Raw genomic sequence first — 25,068 nt, 5'->3', positions numbered from 1 at the left:
TAAATGTTCTCTCATAAAAAAAGTGCATTTAGGTCAAGTGCATTTGAAAATTTTCTCTGTAGGACTACTACAAGAGAGTGCATTACTTCTCCATAAGCAAGAGGGTTATCACTTCTGGGGATGGGGACTTCAGACAGATAACCATCTAGCTGTTGAGCAGTTGAGCTTGTCATCTGCCTGACATTTGAGAAATATTGTAGTATTGAGTGTATTTACATAAATAGGGCCAGGCCATAAATAAACATTTTTATCAAATTAAAGCAGAAATATAGCAGATATATGGCTACAATCAGATATTATGTATATATATATATATGTATGTATATTTGTATGTATGTATGTATTTATGTATATTTGTATGTATGTATGTATGTGTGTGTGTATATATATATATATATATATATATATATATATATATATATATATATATATATATACTGTATGTATATGTCACATATATAGTAGCCTAAGAACAAAAGAGCCAACGTATAATTATTATTTGAGGCACTTTCTTAAAGGATTTCACTCAGACAACGAGGGTGCATGCTCCTCATCTGGTGCAGAGACGATTCTTTCTGTTCTCAGTCTCCTGCGCTTGGCCCTTCTCTGTCTCCACACGGGTTCTCCGCATCCCTCGCGGCCTGGATCATTTCTCGTGCGCGCTGCTTTATTTCCGCATCCAAGTAATGGTCTTTATAACGCAGATCAAGTACAGTCGCGATGAAGTGCTGAGGATCCGAAAAGATCTCAGTGAAAAGTGTGCTGACAGACTCTATAAGAGTTTACTTCTATTTGTTTTTACTTCGTGGTCCGTTTCAACCTCTTTGTTAGGAGCGCGGTAAAGTTAGTTTTAGGTTTGATATTCGCTGGATATTCGCCTATGCTTGCTTTAGGGACCGTTTGCAAATTTACCTCTATAAGTACAAAACGAAGTCCAATAATTAATACAAATTATGTTTCCAACACCACAGTAAATGGCTTGTGGGCAAACTGACAGAAAATATTTAACCAATATGTCGCTACAAACAATATCTCCCTCACTGTATATAGTACACACAAGCTATTTTCTTTAAAAATTACTATAATTAGTAAAAGGTTTTTTTTTTAATGTTCCAAAGGTTGTAGGACAGTTGTAGTTACAAGACTGACTTACTACAGGTGAAATTTTGCCAATATCTCCCTTAGCCTACTGTATGTACAGTACATAATTATTCTTAGAAAACCATTACTGTAAATGACCATGAGGCTATTTTTATGTTCCAAAGGTTGTAGTATATTTGTAGTTACAAGACTGACTTACTATGGGTGAAAGTTTGCCGATATCTCCCTTACTGTATGTACAGTACATAATTAATCCAGGAAAATGATTACTGTAATTGACCAAAAGGTTTTTTTTTTTCATGTTCCGAAGGTTGTAGTACATTTGTAGTAACAAGACTGACATACTACAGGTGAAAGTTTGCCAATATCTCCCTTACTGTATTTACATTACATAATTATTCTTAAAAACAAGTACTGTAAATCACCAAAAGTTTTTTTTTTCCTGTTCCAAAGGTTGTAGTACGTTTGTAGTTACAAGACTTACTACAGGGGAACTTTTGCCAATATCTCCCTTACTGTACGTACAGGACATAATAATTCTTTAAAAACAATTACTGTAAATCACCAAAAGGTTTTTTTTCATGTTCCAAAGGTTATAGTACACTTGTAGTTACAAGACTGACTTACTACAGGTGAATTTTTGCCATTATCTCCCTTACTGTACGTACAGTACATAATTATTCTTAAAAAACAGTTACTGTAAATCACCAAAAGGGTTTTTTCCTGTTCCAAAGTTTGTAGTACGTTTGTAGTTACAAGACTGACTTACTACAGGTGAATTTTTGCCAATATCTCCCTTACTGTATGTACAGTACATAATAAATATTTAAAAACAATTACTGTAAATCACCAAAAGGGTTTTTTCATATTCCAAAGGTTGTAGTAAGTTTGTATTTACAAGACTGACGTACTACAGGTGATTTTTTGCAAATATCTCCCTTACTGTACCTACAGTACATAATAATTCTTTAAAAACAAGTACTGTAAATCACCAAAAGGGTTTTTTCATGTTCCAAAGGTTGAAGTAAATTTGTAGTTACAAGACTGACTTACTACAGGTGAAATTTTGCCAATTTCTCCCTTACTGTACATACTGTACATAATAATTATTTAAAAACAATTACTGTAAATCACCAAAAGGTTTTTTTTCATGTTCCAAAGGTTGTAGTACACTTGTAGTTACAAGAATGACTTACTACAGGTGAATTTTTGCCATTATCTCCCTTATTGTACGTACAGTACATAATTATTCTTAAAAGAATAATTACTGTAAATCACCAAAAGGTTTTTTTTCATGTTCCAAAGGTTATAGTACACTTGTAGTTACAAGACTGACTTACTACAGGTGAATTTTTGCCATTATCTCCCTTACTGTACGTACAGTACATAATTATTCTTAAAAAACAGTTACTGTAAATCACCAAAAGGGTTTTTTCCTGTTCCAAAGTTTGTAGTACGTTTGTAGTTACAAGACTGACTTACTACAGGTGAATTTTTGCCAATATCTCCCTTACTGTATGTACAGTACATAATAAATATTTAAAAACAATTACTGTAAATCACCAAAAGGGTTTTTTCATATTCCAAAGGTTGTAGTAAGTTTGTATTTACAAGACTGACGTACTACAGGTGATTTTTTGCAAATATCTCCCTTACTGTACCTACAGTACATAATAATTCTTTAAAAACAAGTACTGTAAATCACCAAAAGGGTTTTTTCATGTTCCAAAGGTTGAAGTAAATTTGTAGTTACAAGACTGACTTACTACAGGTGAAATTTTGCCAATTTCTCCCTTACTGTACATACAGTACATAATAATTATTTAAAAACAATTACTGTAAATCACCAAAAGGTTTTTTTTCATGTTCCAAAGGTTGTAGTACACTTGTAGTTACAAGACTTACTTACTACAGGTGAAATTTTGCCATTATCTCCCTTATTGTACGTACAGTACATAATTATTCTTAAAAAAACAATTACTGTAAATCACCAAAATGGTTTTTTTTCCTGTTCCAAATGCTGTAGTACCTTTGTAGTTACAAGACTTACTTACTACAGGTGAAATTTTGCCAATATCTCCCTTACTGTACATACAGTACATAAATTTATTTAAAAAACAATTACTGTAAATCACCAAAAGTGTTTTTTTATATTCCAAAGGTTGTAGTAAGTTTGTATTTACAAGACTGACTTACTACAGGTGAATTTTTGCCAATATCTCCCTTACTGTACGTACATTACATAATTATTCTTTAAAAAAACAATTACTGTAAATCACCAAAAGGGTTTTTTCATATTCCAAAGGTTGTAGTACACTTGTAGTTACAAGACTGACTTACTACAGGTGAATTTTTGCCATTATCTCCCTTACTGTATGTACAGTACATAATTATTCTTAAAAAAACTATTACTGTAAATCACCAAAAGGGTTTTTTCCTGTTCCAAAGGTTGTGGTACGTTTGTATTTACAAGACTGACTTACTACAGGTGAATTTTTGCCAATATCTCCCTTACTCTACATACAGTACATAATAATTCTTTAAAAACAAGTACTGTAAATCACCAAAAGTGTTTTTTCATGTTCCAAAGGTTGTGATAAATTTTTATTTACAAGACTGACTTACTACAGGTGAAATTTAGCCAATATCTACCTTACTGTACGTACAGTACATAATATTTATTTAAAAACAATTACTGTTAATCACCAAAAGGGTTTTTTCATATTCCAAAGGTTGTAGTACGTTTGTAGTTACTAACCTTACTTACTACAGGTGAATTTTTCCCAATATCTCCCTTACTGTACGTACAATAAATAATTATTCTTAGAAAACAATTACTGTAAATCACCAAAAGGGGTTTTTCATGTTCCAAAGGTTGTAGTAAATTTTTATTTACATGACTGACTTACTACAGGTGAAATGTTGCCAACCTCTCCTTAACTGTACATACAGTACATAATTATTCATAGAAAGCAATTACTGTAATTCACCATAAGGGTTTTTTATGTTCCAAAGGTTGTAATACATTTGTAAATACAAGACTGACTTACTACATGTGCAAGGTTGCAAATATCAGCCTTCCTGTACATGCAGTACATATTTTATTATTATTTTTCAAAACCCATTACTGTAATCGACCAAAATGATTTTCTCATGTTCCAAAGGCTGTAGTACATTTTTAGTTATGAGACAGTTACTACAGGTACGATTTTGCCAATATCTTCCTTACGTTACATACAGTACATAATAATTCTTAGGAAAAAAATACTGTAGTTTACCAAAAAGGGTTTTTCATGTTCCAAAGCCTGTTGTACCTTTGTAGTTAATAGACTGATTTACTATAGGTAAAATTTTGCCAATTTCTATCTTACTGTACGTACAGTAGATAATTATTCTTTGAAAACAACTCATGGTTTGCGGGGACTCTCCATAGGTGTAATAGTTTTTATACTATATAAACTGTATTTTCTATCAACCTATACCAACGCTACACCTAAACCTACCCCCTCACAGAAAACTAATGGCAACTTTTGAATTTCAGAAAACACAATTTTGTTATTTTTTTAAGCCTTTTGTTTTACTGGGACACAGGAAGAGTCCTCATAGCCCATGTTTATACTGTACTACCCATGACATTATACATACACAAACACACACACACATATATATATATATATATATATATATATCAGTACACTCACAAATAAATAAACAAATAATAAATGAATAAATATTAATATAAATATATATAATTATATAATCTGCTGTAGAATTAAAAAACAACAAGGAGCATACTACAACCTTTAGAACATGAAAAAAGTGAATTAGTTTTTAATGAAAATATTTGTGTGCTATACAAGCAGTAAATGTGGTATTGTGAAAATGTAACCTTTAGTAAGTCAGCCTGGTCACTACGAATGTACAGCAACCTTTAAAAAAAAACACTTGGTAAATTTCAGTATTTTTTTCTAAGAATAATTATGCACTGCAATGGAGATATTGACAAAGTTTCACCTGTAGTAAGTCAGTCTTGCAACTAGGAATATACTACAGCCTTTTGAACATAAAAAAACCTCTTGGTGATTTATGGAAATAGATTTTTAAGAATAATTATCTATTGTATGTACAGTAAGGGAGATGTTGGCAATATTTCACCTGTAGTAAGTAAGTCTTGTAACTACAAATGTACTACAACCTTTGGAACAGGAAAAAAAAAACTTTTGGTGATTTACAGTAATTGTGTTTTTAAGAATAATTATGTACTGTACGTACAGTAAGGGAGATATTAGCAACAATTCACCTGTAGTAAGTCAGTCTTGTAAATACAAACTTACTACAACCTTTGGAATATGAAAAAATCCTTTTGGTGATTTACAGTAGTTGTTTTTAAAGAATTATTATGTACTGTATGTACAGTAAGGGACATATTGGCAAAAATCACCTGTAGTAAGTCAGTCTTGTAAATATAAATTTACTACAACCTTTGGAATATGAAAAAAAATCATTTTGGTTATTTACAGTAATTGTTTTTAAAGAATTTTATATGTACAGTACTGTACGTACAGTAAGGGACATATTGGCAAAAATTGGAATATGAAAAATTCCTTTTGGTGATTTAAAGTAATTGTTTTAAAATAATTATTATTTACTGTACATACAGTAAGGAAGATATTGGCAAACCTTCACCTGAAGTAAGTCAGTCTTGTAACTACAAACATACTACAGCCTTGGAACATGAAAAAAACTCTTTTGGGGAATTACAGTAATTGTTTTCTAAGAATAATTATGTACTATATGTACAGTAAGGGTTACATTGGCATAATCTCACCTGTAGTAAGTCAGTCTTGTAACTACAAACTTACTACAATGTTTGGGACATGAAAAAACCCTTATGGTGAATTACAGTAATTGTTTTCTAAGAATAACTATTTACTGTATGCACAGTAAGTGAAATATTGGGAAAATTTCACCTGTAGTAAGTCAGTCTTGTAAATACAAACTTACTACAACCTTTGGAATATGAAAAATCCCTTTTGGTGATTTACAGTAATTGTTTTAAAATAATTATTATGTACTGTACGTACAGTCAGGGAGATATTGGCAAAATTTCACCTGTAGTACGTAAGTCTTGTAACTACAAACTTACTACAACCTTTGAAACAGGAAAAAACCCTTTTGGTGATTTACAGTAATTGTTTTTTTAAGAATAATTATGTACTGTATGTAATTTCACCTGTAGTAAGTAAGTTTTGTAATAACAAACATAATACAACCTTTGGAACAGGAAAAAACCCTTTTGGTGATTTACAGTAATTGTTTTTTTTAAGAATAATTATGTACTGTATGTACAGTAAGGGAGATATTGGCAAAATCTCACCTATAGTAAGTCAGTCTCGTAACTACAAACATACTACAACCTTTGGAACAAAAAAAATTAAATTTAGTGAAATACATTAATTGTTTGCAAAGAATAATGATGTACTGTACGTACCGTAAAGGAGATATTGGCAAAATTTCACATGTAGTAAGTCAGTCTTGTAAATACAAACTTACTACAACCTTTGGAATATGAAAAAACCCTTTTGGTGATTTACAGTAATTGTTTTTAAATAATTAGTATGTACTGTACATACAGTAAGGGAGATATTGGCAAAATTTCACCTGTAGTAAGTAAGTCTTGTAACTACAAACATACTACAGCCTTTGGAACATGAAAAAACCCTTTTGGTGAATTACAGTAATTGTTTTCTAAGAACAATTATGTACTGTATGTACAGTAAGGATTATAGTGGCATAATCTCACCTGTAGTAAGTCAGTCTTATAACTACAAACATACTACAACCTTTGGAACATAAAAAAATTAATTTAGTAAAAATACATTAATTGTTTGCTGTGAATAATGATATACTGTACGTACAGTAAGGGAGATATTGGCAAAATCTCACCTGTAGTAAGTCAGTCTGGACACTAGGAATGTAGTCACCTTGAACAGCAGTTTGGGTACTTACAGTAGTTTTTTATGAACATAATTGTGTACTGTACTGCATATATGAAGGAAGGTATTGGCAAAATCCCACTGTGGCGAGTGGGGCGGGGCCGAGGGATGTGGGAACACGAGTGAGGCCGGTGGAGTGATTGGGAAATCCGCTACACCTGCGACCCACCACCGGTCTTGAGTCCCACAGAGGAGATGGAAGGATATAAAACTGGAGCGACGACAGTGAAGGTCAAGAGAGGACCAGGCCTGGGCTTTTAGTTGTGTTTTTATTTTGTGCGCGTCAGTCGCCGTGAGGGGCTGACGCGCTGTTTTGTCTTTAATTTGTATTATTAAAATGTTGCTTGATTGTCCGCCGGTTCCCGCCTCCTTCTTGCCGATGACGAGGAAGTCTTATTCGTTACAGTGGTGCCGAAGCCCGGGAGAAGGAGGGACGCGCTGCTGAAGATCCCTCGCCGCTGTGGTGAATCCGCGGTGCCACAGAGCGGGCGAGGAGGATGCCGCCATGGACGTTCGAGGCAGTGGACTGGTGCGAGTTGCCGGGGACGGGCGAGCTCGCTGCCGACCGCCCACGATATGGAGGGACGGCTGCCGTCCGTGAGGGAGCGGAGGAGTCGGCGCCGTTCGCCAGGGGGCCGGAGCCTGCTGCCTCCGTGAAGGAATCCGGAGGAGCAGGGAACGGGGGACTCCTGCCGGCTGCCCAAAACCGGAGGAGCTGTCACCATCCACCGGGCGGCGGAGGAGTGTCGTGCCGTCCGTCGAGGGCCGTCCAGTGCCACCGCCAGGCACCGCGGAGGAGATCACCCAGCCGGTGGAGGGCCGAGCAGCAGTGCGTCTGGGAACCGGAATTTTTTATTTTTTTTTCCTCTCTCGTCTCTGTCGCTCCTCCTTCCATCTCCGTTTCTCTCGCCTCGTCTGTCCTACCCCCAGGTTCCCTCAGGTTCCCGTGAGCGGTCCCCCCCGGAGGGAGGGGGGGGGTGTAGAGCGCAGTCTCGAGGGTACCCCCCGGCCTGCGAGGGGCGATGGGGGTATGTGGCGAGTGGGGCGGGGCCGAGGGATGTGGGAACACGAGTGAGGCCGGTGGAGTGATTGGGAAATCCGCTACACCTGCGACCCACCACCGGTCTTGAGTCCCACAGAGGAGATGGAAGGATATAAAACTGGAGCGACGACAGTGAAGGACGAGAGAGGACCAGGCCTGGGCTTTTAGTTGTGTTTTGGTTTTTATTTGCGCGCACCAGTCGTCCGTGAGGGGCTGGTGCGCTGTTTTGTGTTTATTTTGTTATTAAAGTTTCATGTTGATTGTCTGCCGGTTCCCGCCTCCTTCTTGCCGAAGATTACAAAGGTTGTAATTCGTTACACCCACCTGTAGTAAATTAATATGAGTTATACATGCCTTACAGTTTGGCAGTGTTCACATTAGTTAAAATACATTGGACGTTTTAAACCCAATCGGTGGAATTGTCAGACAGTCCTTTACGCATCAAGTGCCGCTATAGCACGTCAAAGCTTTCTCCTGTTTAAATTTAGTGCTACAATACAATAAATATTAAATAACTTTTTCATGTAGATATAAAGTTGTTGCATATTGTTAAAACTAATTGTGATAGTGGTATCTTTCTAGGACTGTCCACTCTTTAGATTAGTGGCACACGAAAACGAATGTCTATTGAATATCGAACCTAAAACTAACTTTACTGAGCTTTTGTTAGGAGACGCTTTGGTGATGCGATTAAAGGAATAATTAACGTCCGCTACAGATGCATCAGAGGAGCTGATCTCTTTAGTTAGCTGCTCAAAATGGGCAAGAAGAGAGATCTCTATTAAGACCCACTGGTGTGAAGTGAATGTCGCAGGGAGCTCGTGGTCTGCGCTATGCAGGTCGCGGTTTCTGTTTGCGTCATCACATTTCGGCCGTGTTGTTTCGGTGATAAAAGTCTTTCGGTGGCCGAATATTCGGTGCATCCCTAGTTTGCAGTCTGGTTGCTACTTCGTTGTCAAATATTTGTCTGTGCACATCTTGCCTTGCCTTGCCTTGCCAGTCAAGTTTTGTCTGTTTCCCCTACGGGGTAGTTTTTATTTGTTTATTTTATTATTATTACTATTAAAGAGCCCTTCTCTCTGCATCATTGAGTCCTCGCCTCATCCCTCTACCCGAACCCTGACAGTACGAACTAGCCATGAGGACTCAGCAGAAGAAGGGTTTGCACCGTCCACCAGCTTCCACTCTCCAGCCCCAACTACTAGCGCATGCTCCAGTTTAAGACCTTGACCTCTCTCTCCATCAACAAGGGACTGATGTGAGGGATTTTGCCCTGGAGTTAAGTGGTACTGCAGAGGGATTGGAGTTTAATGACGCGGCTCTCAAGGATCTCTTCAATTACGCTCTCAGCTGGTTGAGCCTGAGGCTGCAGAGCCCGCAGAGGTGCCTGATGAGGCTGCAGCGCCCCCAGTATTTGCCGATGACATTACAGTGCCCCAGTCTCGGAGATGGAGGAGGAGAAGAAAGGCTTCCTCCATCCCACATGGCCCAGAGGCCATTCAGGAGCCCACTGCTGGCCTGGAGGCGATTCCAGTCATGCCCAAGCTCCTTGCCCTGCCGGCGCCGCCCAAGCTCCCTGCCCTGCCGGCGCCGCCCAAGCTCCCTGCCCTGATGCCAGCTCCGCCCAAGCTCCCTGTCCTGATGCCGGCTCCGCCCAAGCTCCCTGTCCTGATGCCGGCTCCCGCCAAGCTCCCTGCCCTGATGCCGGCTCCGCCCAAGCTCCATGCCCTGATGCCGGCTCTGTCTAAGCTCCCTGCCCTGATGCCAGCTCCGCCCTTGATGAGTGCCTTGCCGGTTTTGCCCTTGCTATCTGTTGGGGTCCCTGTTTGGCTGGAGGCCTCCTGCTCTCTCCGTCTGGTTCCACCCTGCTGGTCTGCTGGGGTTCCTGTTAAGCCGGAGCCTCACTGGTCTGTCCCTCCGGCACCGCCCTGGTGGTCTGTCGGGGTTTCTGTTAAGCCACAGTCCTCTTGGTCTCTCCCACTGGTTCCGCCCTGCTGGTCTGCCGGGGGTCCTGTTAGGCCAGATCCTCGCTGGCTCATTCCTCGGGCTCCACCGTGGTGGTCTGCCTGGGTTCCTGTTAGGCCAGATCCTCACTGGCTCATCTCTCCGGCTCCACCCTGGCCCGCTGCTGGGATTCCTTGACTGCCTGAGCCTCCTTGGCTCAGCCCTCCCGCCCCTCCCTGGTCCCTTTTAATAACTGTTTGGGTTTTCCTGTTGGTTGACTGGGCTCCCTTCCCTCCACCCCTTGCCTATTTTGTCTATGTTTTGATTTCCATGTCTTGTGTTCTGTTGTGTACCGGGCTTGTGTTGCCATGCCTGTGCTTGGTCCTGTCTTGTTTTCGGGTGTTCCTCGTTAGTGACGCTGGGTGGCGTCCCTTTTGAGGGGGGCTAGTGTCAGGGTTCTGTCACTTCAGTCTAGTGTTATTCATGGTTTTGTGACAGAGCCCTGACACTCTCCTCATGTCATTGTTTTCATGTGAGCGCGCGACTTCGAGACTGCTCGAGCCGTGCGCTCTTGTCTGCGTGCCCTGTTTCATGTTGGAGCGTGGTGTTCGGATCCCGGCACTCATGTCTTGCTGAGTTTCGGTTTCGTGTCGGGGACCGGACACTCGCGCTCCATGTTCTGTCTTGTAGTGGTAGCGTGCAGTCTCAACTGTTGTCTTGTATTGTTGTACGCAGCTCGAGTTATCGGCTGCGTGCTTTCTTGTTCTATTTTGTCTTGTGCTGTTGTACTCAGCTTGGTTTTCGCTGGCTGCGTGCTGTCTTGTGTGAACACGCGGCTTATGAGTTTGCTCATTAGCTGTGTGTTTGTGTCTAGTTCAAGCACATGGCTAGTGATTTGGTTGCTGGCCATGTTTTTGTTTTGTGTGAGCACATGGCTTTTGTCTTAGTTCCTATGTGCCATGTGCGCTTGTTAATTGTCTTGACCCCACCCTTCTTGTTACCTGATTATTGATGTAATTTTCCCCACGTGTTTCCTCGTTACCCTCCTCATTAGCTCCCTATTTATTGTCCTTGTGTTTGCAGTCTGGTTGCTAGTTCGTTGTCAAATATTTGTCTGTGCACATCTTGCCTTGCCAGTCAAGTTTTGTCTGTTTCCCCTACGGGGTAGTTTTTGTTTGTTTATTTTATTATTATTACTATTAAAGAGCCCTTCTCTTTGCATCATTGAGTCCTCGCCTCATCCCGCTACCCGAACCCTGACAGTCACAATCTGTCAGTTTAAATCTAGATTTAAGACCCATCACTTTACACATAACACACTAACACATTTCTAATATTCAAATCTGTTAAATGATTTTTAGGCTCCATTAATTAGGAAAAATGGAACCAGGAACACTTCCCATAACACACAATGTACTTGCTACATGGTTAGAAGAATGGCATCTACGCTAATATATATCCAGGACGTATCAAGCCCAGATGGTGGATCAGCACCTAGAGATGACCTCAACAAGTCTGAATGTCAGTGGAAGCCATGACAACTAGATGCGCCTCCAGGACAAGACCACAGGAACCAGATGAGTCCTCTGCACAATGTGATTTTGCTGCAGCTTGGAAATAAACTATTGGTTTCGTCTGGCAAGAGGAGAACTGGTACCACGACTGGGCCTGGTTTCTCCCAAGGTTTTTCTCCAGTCTGTCACTGATGGAGTTTTGGTTCCTTGCCGCTGTCGCCTCTGGCTTGCTTAGTTGTGGACACTTAATATCCAGCGGTATTGTCGACTTGATTGCACAAATACTATTTAAACTGAACTGAGCTGGATGATGACATCACTGATTTCAATGATGAACTGCCTTTAACTGAAAATTGAGTGTTTACTATTGTCATTTTGCATTATTGACACACTATTTTCCTATTTAATACTGTAAAGTGCTTTGACACAATCTGTATTGTTAAAAGCACTATATAAATAAAGGTGACTTGAGTGACAAAAAATTCTGTCAGTGGCAGGAAAGCCTTGTCTAATAAATTATGGAAATTTCTGTCAATGGTGGGAAAGCCTTGTCTCAAATGATGGAAAATTCTGTTAGTGGCGGGAAAGCCTTGTCTTATAAATGATGGAAAATTATGTAAATGGCGGAAAAAAGCGTTCAGCGTTCTGTCAGTGGTTCAGAATTTTCAGAAAGTTCTGTAAATGGCAGGGGAGCCTTTCTCATAAATGATGGAAATGATGGGTATGTAGTGGTAGCTGGTTACTTAAAAGTGTTTGCTTGGGCATTGCTGGTTGTTAGGTTTGTAGATGGTTGCTAAGTTGTTGCTGGGGTTTTCAATATGGTTTTAGGGTGTTGCTAATTGAGTGCCAGTGTATTGTAGATGTTTGCAATTATTGCCTTCTGATCTTAAGTTGCCCAGCTTGGTGCCTGCCAAACAAATCCATACTGGAGTGCTGAGAAAATTGAACTTGCAAATTTCTCCGGAGGCCACTTTTTGCTTACTCAACAGTGTAAACCTTACCCAGAATACCAAGTTCACATGAAGCTTTTTGATCCACAAAGACACCTTTAAAATTGGTTAAATCTTGTAATTTCTCAACCTCAGGTGTCAGAATTAAGGCTCAAAGTGCATTGTGGGATAGCCACTCTGTCTTCCACATGAGCACACAGCTGCCCAGCAGCGATTGTACCCAGAAGACTAGTTATGAAGGGGAAAAAAAGCAATGGCATCTGAAAAGCTTTTGTCCCCAGATACCTGATAGATATTGGATTGTACTCTTCCTGAAATGCCATGATTGTAGGTGTTCAACTGAATCACTGACAGCTGCTGATCCGTCAGGGAGAATTCCATGAGTGCTGTAATTGAGCTCATTACTCGAAGAACTTTCGAAAACCTGAGGAAAACCAAATATACGTAGTGCCTCTAACTGAGGATGACCTTTCTCTCTCCCTCTCTTTCCTGTTTAGCCCCAGCTGGCCTGAAATCTAAATCCAGTCCCTTTTTTGTCAATAATTCATGGCCTTTTCACAGCCACTATAATCCTCTTCCGAAGGGCAAGGCATAGACAATCAGCAAAACTTGATTTTGTATGTGTGTGTGCTTGTTCATCTGTGTGTGTGTGTGTGTGTGTATACACAGTAATCCTCATGGATGCTGACTGTTCTAGATATGGGTCAGTTTGTTGTAGTCCAAGAGAAAAATGAGTCCAAGAAAAAAAAGGGCACACATCACACTGTAATTTAAAGACTACAATATTATATATAGTTATAGTTTTTCGCTGAGCAATTTTGGTCTATAAATAAACTTTAAAACCCCTTTTTACATTCTTACAGTTGTAATTTAATAATGTCCACCAGTAAACAATACATGTATATGCACCAGAATGTAGTAAAAATAACGTTTTAAATATTTTTGTATTAGATAGCTGTATTAGAAGCTAATTTAATAGATAGAATTGTATGAATCCAAAATACGCACAATTAAATATTTACACAATTTTGCATTAAAAATATAGATACTATCTATATACAAATATAGATTCAATGGACATTTTGTATAGTTAAAAATTCTGCTCCGAAGTGATATTTACATCAAATGAAGTTCACAACGCAGGTTCAGGAGGAGCCTAATCAACCAGTCCTGCCAATCATCATTTCAATCATCGACCGTATATAAGCAGCAGTTATTATTCTGTCCAAGCAACTATTCTTCCGGCATAGTGACCCTGCCCTATTTCGTGAAACATGTCCAGCCCTGATGAGCTTCAGCTGTTTACCTCCAACAGGGAACCTTCCCTTCCTCCGGGGTTCTCCTTCTGCCACCCATCCGAACCCAGCTTCCTCCGGTTCTCTTACCGGCCACACCAGCAAGGAACAAGGTCATCCTACTCGGCGGCCTCCTCCAAATTCACCAAGATGCCGCCTCACACCGCAGTCATTCCCGCTTCCGGCCAGACCGACTCCACCAGGACCATCATCAACTCCTGACATAACAAAACGGACAGTTAACAGATTGCAGCATGCTCTTGCCTCCACAAACATTAATTTTTCCCGTAGGGAAACCAAAGTACAGTTGTACACTCTTTACACGAAGTCAGTATCTGGTGAGATTCCAACAACTGTACCCCCCCACCCGCCCTCAAAAAGCTTCCAATCGACCATCTAAAAGAGCTAAGCTAGCCTCTTTCAACACGGAGGCCAAGACAGCCTCTGGCTCTACCAGCGTTCCTCCCCAGCAGCAGCACCTGCACTTGCACCTGCGCCCACGACCATGGTCTAAAGACCTTTGTTTTCACAGGCCAATTTTGCCCCTAAAACACGCTCCCAAGCACTCACCTTCTCACCCTTGCCCACACCATTGTTCCTCCTGCCCACTTTTTACCCACCTCAGATTTGCTTACAAAATCCAACTCCTGTCCTTCCTCCTTCTGCTTCTTTTCCAATGCAAATGGTGCCTGCCTCGTCTTTTCCTCCTGTCAGCCTTCCTCCCTCTAACGTTATTCCAGCCCATCCTCCATCCTATACTCTCTACACAACAGTTCCAACAGCAACTCCTGCTCACGCCATTGCCATGGAGCTCCCATCCATCCAATATTACGATGTCGACCAAGCGATTCAACTAATCAAATCCGCCAGCATGGTAAACAAAAATCGACATCACATCAGCCTTCAAAGTCATGCCATTAAACACCGATTTCTGGCATCTCTCCTTAGTATACAGGCGTAACAAATACTATTTTTGTAATTAAGTTATTACAGAAAAACTGAGGGACCCATCACCTCCCTCGAGTTCCTTGGAATTCGCCTCGATTCTGTTACATTCCAAGCCTCGCTCCCTAACGAGAAAATTGACAGAATGTCCAGTGTAATTAATAACCGTACTTTGGCTACAAGAATTTCCAAACATGACCTTCTTTCCCTGCTAGGCCACCTAAATTTCAACATGAGAATCATGCCCCAAGGCCGCCCTTTTATCTCCCACCTTCTCTCTCTTGCATCCTCTGTCCCGGCTTAAACAATTTAGTCACCCTTGATGAATCGTGTAGAGCAGATCTCAATCTCTAGCTTTTGTTTCATAATCAATGGAAATGCCTCACCCTTTTCTACAATGTCCAAGTCCCTTATCAAAACCCTTTAAAACTGATTGGTTTTCATGGAAATGTATGAAACTTTTTAACAATTTGAACAATTACAAATAAATAATTTTCACATTAAATATTGAAATAGTTTATTTCCCTCTTTGTTTAGATCAAAGTAGTTTTTAGAATATGGCAATTCATGTTTTTATTATATATCTTCCTATTTCAAAATCAAAAGACTAGTTCTGAAACAAGGTAAAGAAGATGCAAATGTATGTATGTATGTATGTAAATGTAGCTGATGAAGGAATGGTAAAAAGTTTAAAAGAGTTTCTTCATATAACAAACTGAAAATCCATAGTTTTAATAAAAATCAACCCCTAAGACACGAAAGTTGAAAACACCTGATTGCATCTTCAATAACCTTCTTGCTCATTTTCCAACTGCACCAAGTTGTTCTGGTAGAATTACATTAGAATAAACTGTAGCTCAGCGTCTTGGTTTCTTTTTTCTGTTGAACTACAGAGGTTGAGTATGCTGATGCATGTTAAAGTGGACAACTCAAGCGTTCAACTCGATCGTGAAGATAACACCACAGCACTGTAGATTTCAGATAAGGTGTTTTTCTGTTTCCTGTCACCCTATTCTCCCAACACTCTCTTTTTCTATCCATCCTATATCTGTTTCTATATATTCTGCATAGATCACAGCCAATTTCATTCTCCACTCTTTTTAGTCCTTATTTTTGCATAATGATGCATAATTCATGAGGATCTTGTGATAATTCATGAGGATCTTGTGAATATGAATGAGAGTGACAGTGTCATGGCATAAGAGTGAGTTTTTTAGTGAAGTCATAAGGTTCACTAATGCGACGGACACCTTTTCAGACACGACTGTCTCTAAACATGCCTACTGAAATGCAATCTCCACTTTAGTCTGAGGGCAATGTTAAAGTTAATTTACAATCCTCATTAAAAACACATTGAGAGTGTATCAGTTTTCCAGATCTCCTCAGGGGCCAGGGTGAGAGTTTAAATGGAGAAAAATGGATGTGGGGCAGAGAGATTGATGATGTGAGACAACATGCTCCGTTTTGACTTTAGAGTATGTGTTTTCAAAAATGTATTTTCCAATATGAATATACACTGTAAAACATATTCACTGAAGTTCAGGTTTAATAACTACTCACATTCTCCCTTTATGTAAGTGTATTGTTATTGAGAGGAAAGTGTTTATATATAGTTAAAGGATTTATGGAAGATAAAATCATGCACAGATGTACACTTTGAAAATCCACAGAAAATTGGAAGCCATCTGGGCACCTTTGCCTTACTATTTCCAATGTATGATGGGACATACTAATCCTATTCTAATCTCACATGCTGCCTGTTTATATAGTATGTAGATAGTATCTCTCCTTTAACAATTTATTTCAGATTTTCTGCCTTTCTCTTTCTTATGTGAACTGTTCATAGGTTCTCAACATATTTTCCCAGGCTTCAGGTTTAGCCTGACCTTCAAGATATTTGTAAGACTTAAGGTCTATTTAGGCTGTCATGCGTTCATCTATAACCACATTTGTGAGACACCACCAGCCACCTAGTGTGTATAATAGCCATATGCAAATAAATAGGTGTTCATCTTTCCATGCATACCATGTGTTGTTGATGTTGATTGAACTTGTTGGTGGGAGCCCACAGCATGCTGACGGGGAGGTGTGAAGCTGGAGTGGATGATGTGTCCCAGCTGAGCGTGAAATTGAAATCGCTCCCAACAGCAGGGGCAAAAAAGAGAGTGAGACAGAAGGACAATGGGAGAAAGACATACAGATAGATAGATTGAATGAAAGATGGAAAGAGAGAGAGTGAGAGAAAAAGAAAGAGAGATGGAGCTTTTCCTATTCATGACACTGCCATACATACTTATGTCTTCTGCGGCATAACAATGTGATTGGTGGTTGTGAGCATTAATCAATAGAAGTGATTTATTGGCTTGTTCCAGTCATTTGGAATGTTCTTAGAAACTAAAGTGTTTTTGCATCCATATTTAACCTCAAGGTATACAAGTTCCTGCACACTCCTAGGGAACCCCAGTATATCTGACTCCAATATTCTTACTCCAATATTCCAATATACTATAATTAAAGGGATAGTTTCCCCAAAAATTTAAATTCAGGCATTAATTACTCACATTCATGTTGTTCCAAACCTGCAAGTCTTTCATTCATCTTCGGAAAACAAATTAAGATATTTTTTATGAAATCCTAAAGCTTTCTGACCCTGCAATGAAACAAACTATCACATTCAAGGCCTGAAAGGTAGCAAGGACATTGTTAAAATATTCCATGTGACATCAATGCTTCAAACATGAGAGTACCACTAGGGTAAGAAATATTTAGATTTCATCAAAATATCTTGATTTGTTTTCCAAAATGAACAAGGCCCGGTTCCCTGATAACGCTCACTCTTAGCGCGCTAAGAAGACTCGAAAGATATATCTTACCAAAGTTGTTTATGTTCCTAAGTGTGTTCCCCGAAGTGTCCCTTAGGAAGCTTCTTAACATGCTGCCTCTTACGTCCGACGTTACAAAGGCGCTGTCCCAAGTAATGGTGCTGAATTTTATTATTAGTCTTAAAATGTCCATAACATAAAATCATTGTTGAGCCACAATATTGTCAACATACCATAGTTTGACTTGTACTGCGATGCACTGATTTCTAAAGACCGCTGTACAGTGGCGGTGACTATGTCTTGAGCTCAAACAATGATAAGAGAGAGCTTGCGAATGGTCCAGGGCCCGGTTCCCCGATAACGCTCACTCTTAGCGCGCTAAGAAGACCTCGAAAGATATATCTTACCAAAGTTGTTTATGTTCCTAAGTGTGTTCCCCGAAGTGTACCTTAGGAAGCTTCTTAGCACGCTGCCTCTTATGTCCACGATATTTTGTGACGGTTAGACGAACCGGGGATCCCTCACTAATCATCCACCCTCCTTATCACGTTGTGCCACTTATGCCGCTTCTTGACATGGGTTTAACAACTTATAAAAATTATATAATACACTTTTATATTAATGGTAAGGTACTTTACAGTCAGAATTGATTGGCAAGCAGCTGCAGTTACTTCTGTTTAATGCGGTATTGATTGCAATTGGTTTATGTTTTCAATAAAAAGCAACCTATCTACAATGAACAGAGAGAGAGAGAGAGTTAGATACAAAATATGCTGGGGAAGCAACGTAAAAAAGGGCACCAAGCCTCTTGTCAAAGAACCTTAAAGATTTGCTGGACCTTGCCACCAGGTCGGAGATCACACCCCTATGGTCCACTATAACCTGCACGTTTATGGCCGCGTATCCCTTTCGCGATAAGTAGCCTACGCCTGATCAATCACTGATGGATTGGCGATAGGGATGAGTGTGCCATCCACCAGGATGTAATCCCCGGCATGGCGCAGGAGGGCGTTGGTGACAGTGTGGACGCACCTCCACACGAGGTCTTGATTAGGCCGTAGCCCTCTCCCACGACCTCGATGAATCTCTCTGTAGCAAAAAAACTAAACAAAAAAAAGTAGCGTTGGGCTTCAGGGCTTAAAGCAAAATTCCGCTGCGTTTGCCTGGCAAGCGCAGGTCTGAGAAGGTCCAGCAGCTCCATAATGAGCTGTCTTGGGAGGCGAATTTTTTTAATATAGCCACGTCAGGCAAAATGTCAAAAGGGCTTAAGTTTTGCCGAATAAAAAAAATTGACATGGACTAAACGGCTCTGCTTCCGGCTCCGTCTTTGATTCAATACAAGGACACGTTGGATCGCTGCCATAGTTGGTCGCTTACTGGACACCACCATGCTTACCCATTTATAGATCTTAGCCATTTAGAGCCAAATTGTTTGCCAGATTTTAATTATCAAAAGTGATTGCCAATTACATTATGAAAAAGCCTAGGCTAATTACCACCATATGAGTTCTGATACCACATAAAGTCATCTTCATAAATAGGCCTGTATCCATTGCGAACATAATTTATTTTGAGTCTTAAAATGTCCATAACATAAAATCATTGTTGAGCCACAACATTGTAAACATACCATAGTTTGCCTTGTACTGCGCTGCGCTGATTTCTAAAGACTGCTGCACAGTAGCGTCTTGAGCTCAAACAACGCTAAGAGAGACCTTACGAATGGTCCAGACCAACCTTACGAAAGTGTGACTTACAGAAGATATACTTAGCGTACGAACATGTCGGGAATCGTGCCATAAGGTTAAGAGAGAGGTTAAGGAATAGATTAAGAACTAAGCGATAAGAACGTTTTGGGGAACCGGGTCCTGACCAACCTTACGAAAGTGTGACTTACAGAAGATATACTTAGCGTACGAACGTGTCGGGAATTGTGCCATAAGGTTAAGAGAGAGGTTAAGGAATAGGTTAAGAACTACTTAGCGATAAGAACGTTTTGGGGAACCGGGCCCAGAGCTCTTACTGGTTTGGTAGGACATGAGAATTAATTAATTAATTAATTATCCCTTCAATTAAACAATCATGTGGTAAACTTGACAGCTGTAGTTCCTGTAGCTGTAGTAGTTCCTTTATAAAATAAAAACAGAGGAAAAAAAGCTGGTTATTCCATATTCGCTCCTCTACTTCCTCCTAACTTAAACCACCATCTGTTTAGCACATCCTCCATCTCACCTTGGGAACACCAAACATCCACTATCCATCTGCATATGTTGTCATTCATTGTTACATATTTATGAAGTGTTCATTTAGTGTTCATAATTTGGAGGCCAAGACAACACCTTGAATTCTTCCTGAATTCTGTCATGTTCCTCAAACCATTCCTGAACAGTTTTTGCAGTGTGTCAGGGTGCATTATCCTGCTGAAGTAGGCCACTGCATGAACAATGTGCAGCTAGGATGATATTAAGAACTGCAGTTGATGTTTTATAGTTTTTTACCCCCCACAATATAGTTAATTGCTAAAGAAGCCAAAGCATCAGTGCACAAAGTGACAGAAGGTCTGAAACAGTGAGTGGAATGAAGTGACTCACTCATGAGTGAGAGTGTTCTGCTCTGCTTTAGTTCCACTCCGGGTTTTCCACTTCACACATTACACTCATTGTTAAAACCTATAAAGAAACTAAAGCAAAATTTTTACATTGAAAAAAAAAAATCAAATGTGAAATATTATTTTGTATAGTAGGATGATAAACTGATTCTTTTATGGGAAAAGTCCATACTCCACTAGTTCTTTTCTGGATGGTGTGTGCTTTCTTTTTCTGTCTGCCTATCGCTTTCATGTTTTTACCCTTCACTTCTGTCCCTGGCGAGAGCATTTGGAAGCTGAACTGTCAGTTTGTTGCTTTGATTTTCTCACTGTGCAAGTCTAGCCCACAGACAGCCTTCTGCTGTACTCACAAACACACATGCATGAATACTATATGAATAAATAGAGCACCAAACCACTGAAATCGCTCAAATGTTCAAAGCTACGTGAATTTATTCATGGTCGACTCACCTGTGTGAATAACTTTAGGTCATTACTTTAGGTCAATGTAAAACTGCTTTGCTTCGATGCCTGATAGCAGAGCATGTGAAAATGTAAACATCATAACATCAACCTTAACATTTCATCTTTGTGTTATACTAGTAAAAGTGTAAGCATACACAAACACATACAGTACAGTCACACATATTTATAATAAGGTCCTTAGTACCCACAGAGAGCCTCATAAATCATTAAATTGTTATATAAATAATTGTAATGGTTTGTGTGCAGGGGCATAGCAAACGTCTCACAAGGGAAGGGGATACAATATGCACCAAAACTTGCTTATGGCCTATTCATTATTATCTTATTTGTACCCTACTTTTATTGTCATGAGCAAATGATATTTTAGACTAAGAATACATATTATTGTCAGAGTATAGATTATATAGTAGTCTGTAGATTAAATATTAAAGATTATAGTTACAATCCAAATTGTAAAAATTATTTTTTATATATTATATTCTATATTTATATTCTATAAAATAATGCTACTATACAATACCATTCTAAGGTTTGGGGTCAATAAGATTTTTTTTTTCTTTGTGAAAGAAATCTCTTATGCTCATCAAGGCTGCATTTATTATATCCAAAAATACAGTGAAATAGTAAAATTGTGAAATATTATCCCAATTAACTGTTACTATTTTAATATATTAGTAAACAACATTAAAATGTAATTTTAAAAAGGTTCTTTGATAAATATAAAGCTCAAAAGAGCAGAATTTTATTGAAACTGCAACATCATGCATGTCTCCTTAATGTGCCCTTGCTGAATAAAAATATTAATTTCTTTCAAAAAAAAAAAGGGGGAAAAATGTACTGAAACCCAAACTTTTTAATGCTAGTGTATATTGAGAAGTATATATTTATAATTAATTTCTCAATCTTAAATGAACTTGAAAAAAACAAAAAAAACAAACAGAATTATATCCTCATTTTGACATATCCATTGCTCTGTAAAAATCTTTCTGCTAGCTGAAATAACAACATGTACAATGACCTTATAAAAATTTCCAGGGAACAAATTCAGGGTTTTCAAATTGACGTGCAATATTATTTTTAAAACGTGCATTTTGGTCTATTTTTTTATTTATTAATTTTTTTTGTATTTCAGTGAAACAGATGTCCTGCATGGAGGAAATGAGGAAAGAATTAAACACAGCGAGGACAAGGATGAGTAAAAAGGGAGAGTAAATCAGGTGAGTTGTATTTCCTTCTCCTCTGAATAGTGCAATCCCAGTGAATCAGCCATTTATTCCATATACAATATATATTGTATATTGCTCCAGTGTACAGAAATATTTACTCCCCGAATATTCCCAGAATGCTCTGTCAAAGCCAGACTATGCGCTATATCCGCATACTATATGCTTTGTCAGGTCTGCTTAAGTCTCCCAAGTCTTTGAGGGATGAGTTCAAGTTTAAATGTATGAAGAAAAAGCCTTGTTTTCTGTCTTCAAACCAGTTGTGTTTTTAATCTTTCATTCCTGATGTTCATGAAAGGGAAACTATATATCGGACTATTATAATAAATTAGAGTTGGCAAATACCACTCCTTTTTATTTGTTTTTTCTTTATTTATGCATGCACCTTTTTGTACTTATTATTATATAGTGTTTTGCATATTTCATAATGAATTTCATAAAGGCATGTTATAGAGTAATACTGTTGATTTAAAAAACAGCCAAAGTTTAACAATTGAAAGTTGTTTTGAGACACTGGTATCTGCTTTAGTATATATATATTGCTTCAACAAATATACAGTTTCGATCTTTGTTAGAGAAAAAGAGAGTAAGATAACAAAGATGAAGAACCTGAAACCTTGTAAAATTGAATTACATGTTCACCTTTAGCACTCGCTATAGATTCCAGATGGTAGTATGTGCTCATCCACTCGTATCTGACATCACACAAGTACAGTGTTGCGTCAAGTGATATTTGAATATTATCAGTTAAAAATGTGTCAACAATGAGGTTTCCAAAAGCAGATGTTTCTGTATCTGTAATTACTGATTTTCTAGAAATTGGGAAGCGTGGATAAGTCCTTAATTTGGAGTCATGAATGTAGTACAGCAGTAGTTGTAGTTTTTTCAGTACCCCATCTGGGTGCACACACACACACACACACACACACACACACACACACACACACACACACACACACACACACACACACTCTCTCTCTCTCATAGTTTTATAACTGCCTTTGAAAGTCTGAAATTTAGTGGCAGAGCAGCTGTTGTGCCAAAGGATTTGATCAGGCGACTGTAAACCTAAATGTGCTGAACCTCCACAGCCTCCCACACCCACAGTCTTGTGAGAGAAAGAACATCTCACATCTACCTGATGTAAGCCGAAGCACACTGAAAGAGATTTTTAATTAACTGCCAGCCAAAACACAAACACACATATACACACCTACCTGAGGGTTAAATTGACCGAGAATGATCCATTACAGCATTCCAGCACCTTAGACTGAAAGAAAAAACAAAAAACAAATATCTGCAGTTTATTTGTCAGTCCATTCCATTTCCTTTATTATTTTGAGATGCTTTACTAGGAAATATATATATATATATATATATATATATATATATATATATATATATATATATATATATATATATATATATATATATATATATAAACATAATTTATTTGTTTATTATTATATTATTTGTTATTCCATAACATTTCGTTTTTATATGTGTTTGACTGTTCAGAACTGCTATGTGCTGATTAGCATCTTTGATCTAGGTTCAAAAGTATTTAAAATTGTCACTATCAAAACATTTCGTGGTATTTCGGTAGTCGACATCTTTGGCGTTTCTTTTTTTTTCTCCACAAAATTGTCACTACCAAAACAGTCACGACCAAAAAATTTAATCTAGTGGTCGACCGATATATCTCCAAAGCCCATACATCGGCCGATAAATATTTCTACTTGGCCGATGTGTTTGAGGTGGGACTTTTATTTTGACGCTGCTGAGAACGCCAGAGTACACAGTGCTCACATTCTCCCTCTTGTTCGCTGTCATCGTTAACAGTTCTAATACAGATAGAAGTATTTCTAATAATCCGATAGAACGTTTAAACAAAGGAATTAATGAATACAGAAAGTATTATAACGATTGCTTATATATTATTAGTAATAGAAAGGCAAACATTATAATACTTTCTCATTTGCCTTCAGCATTAAGCAAACACGCGTTTATATAATTTAAACAAATCTTTGATTGCCTAATAAACATTTAATTTCACAAACCTTGCAAACTCAGTTGAATCCAGCTGTGAGATCTTGTGAAGTGTGCATGTGAACTGCATGATCGCGTGTTCTCTGTGTGATGGTCATTCCGTGTGAATTGAATTCTTTAAACTTTAAGCTCGTGATTTCAAATTATTCTGTGCTTTATGCCAGAGTATTTGCCCAGAGTCATATTCATGTCATTTTCACTGTGTGCTGTATGTAAAATGAGTGTTACCCTGGCTTTATTTGAAAAATATGATTCCCAATTCACACAAATTTCCCAGAATACTGAGTGCCCTGTTGGTTACAGTGTTTACTTCATTGTAATTATATTTTTATTTTATATTTATTTATTTGTGAAAAATACTTTGTCATCTGAAGTATGTTTATTTTATGATTTCAAATTTCAAATATATATTGGCTTTATATCGGCATCCCTGCTTTCCAATATATCTGTATCGCCATCGGCTGTCAAAAAAACTATATCGGTCGACCACTAATGTCATCATTGTTTCGGTAGTGACAAAAAAGGGACTCATAATCCTCATTTGTGGGAACAGAGCAAAAAATGTAAGTACAGTTATGCATTATTTATTTATTTATTTGTTTTATTATTTATTTATTTTATTTTTTTGAGAGAGAGTTTTAGTATGTAAGTTAAAATTCTGTGATGTAATGTTGTCATTACCAAAGCATTATTGTCATTACCGAAAATGTGCAGTCGCTACCGAAAAATGGGATGTTTTGTCAAAAATAAAGTATACTGAATTATCAACTTAAATGTTATGATAGTTTTTGGTTTAATGTATATTCAAAGTAATGAATCCTTAAATGAAATGAGTATGGTCAACTTTTTGCCTTTTACAAAGAATCATTAGTTTCAAAATACAAATCTTGTAAATTACACAAATATTGTTAAAAATTTCCCACCTGACTGAAGCATATGTTTGATTTGTGTTTTTTTTTTTCAAAATAATAATCTATCTGTTTATCAATGAACTACAAAAATTCGGGGGTCTCTCAACCAAGTTATATGTAAGCGCCAACTTGGGAATCTGCATGAAAAATTGGGAAAGTTTAATGTAAATGAAACTGCAGCATGATCTGAGATTAATATGCTA

General features: G+C 38.3%; 1 protein-coding gene across 4 annotated transcripts in view; it reads left to right on the top strand.

The window, feature by feature from the left end:
- LOC132115980 (disks large-associated protein 1-like) overlaps nt 1-25,068 on the top strand; it is a 142,078-nt gene that overhangs the window by 38,949 nt on the left and 78,061 nt on the right. For all 4 annotated transcript variants that reach the window (XM_059524456.1, XM_059524454.1, XM_059524455.1 and 1 more), the window contains exon 2: nt 21,815-21,899. The gene's annotated coding sequence lies outside the window, so the exon portion shown is untranslated. The remainder of the gene's footprint in view (nt 1-21,814; nt 21,900-25,068) is intronic.

This window comes from Carassius carassius, chromosome 35 (assembly GCF_963082965.1).
Source record: "Carassius carassius chromosome 35, fCarCar2.1, whole genome shotgun sequence".
NCBI lineage: Eukaryota > Metazoa > Chordata > Actinopteri > Cypriniformes > Cyprinidae > Carassius > Carassius carassius.
Note: the sequence above shows the minus strand (reverse complement) of the source record. Positions and strands in the feature narration are given on the sequence as shown.